This window comes from Copidosoma floridanum, unplaced genomic scaffold (assembly GCF_036245765.1).
Source record: "Copidosoma floridanum isolate Cflo_tuat_1 unplaced genomic scaffold, Cflo_Japanese_pri ptg000021l, whole genome shotgun sequence".
Lineage (NCBI taxonomy): Eukaryota > Metazoa > Arthropoda > Insecta > Hymenoptera > Encyrtidae > Copidosoma > Copidosoma floridanum.
The window spans coordinates 30,704,900-30,705,723 of record NW_028321898.1 but is presented as its reverse complement, the minus strand read 5'-3'; positions in this window follow the sequence as shown (position 1 = coordinate 30,705,723).

The following is an 824-nucleotide window of genomic DNA, read 5'->3' as shown; positions in this document are numbered from 1 at the left end:
CTTGCGCGCATCCTGCTCCGGAACAGCAGTCGACTCTTTCTCCGCCTCTTCCTCCCCTTCTCCTCTCCGAAACACGTCCTCGTCCTCTTACTTTACGGACAGTCCACCTTTTAAAGTTCTCCCCTGTGTATATGTGCATACCTCGTGCACCTTTCTCCTCCTCCTCTCGCTCGCGGGACACCTGATGTATAATATATATACACGTACACTCGCGTTTTCTCTCTATTTTAGGTTTTCTTTACCCTTTTCTTGGGGGGAAAATTCGTGCGAATGAGAAAACAAAAACTTGGACGTCCCAAAATGGCACCTCGTCTCCCTCGGATCATAAAACGGTGGGTGGGGGGCTCGCGTAAAATTGTGTGTGTATTTTTTTGGATCCCCAAAGCAGACAAGATATTCGCACGGTCCGGCGTATCCGTATTTCTATCGACGTGGGATTTTCGTGGGCTCCGGAGCGCGTTGTCGGTGGGAGAAATAAAAAAAAAAAAAGAAAAAAGGAGCCAAAGGACCATTCGACGTCGAGAGAAAAGAAAAGAAAAGCAAACAAACAACCAACAGCGAAGCACCAGAGGAGAAGAAAGATGTGTGTATACACGAAGGGACTCTCTCTCTCGTCCCTTTTGGTCCTTTCGCCTCCTCCTCCTCCTCCTGCAGTTGCGTCGTCGCTGGCGTCGATAGCGAGGCAGTTTGTTCGCCCGATCCGGGGACTGCTACCGCTTCTCCATTCTCTTTCCTTTCTCTATACCCTCCCCCCTGCCCCCCGTGCATCTTACAGGTATACATCGGCGCGTTGGCCCAAGCTCTGCGGACGAAGCCGCTATCGG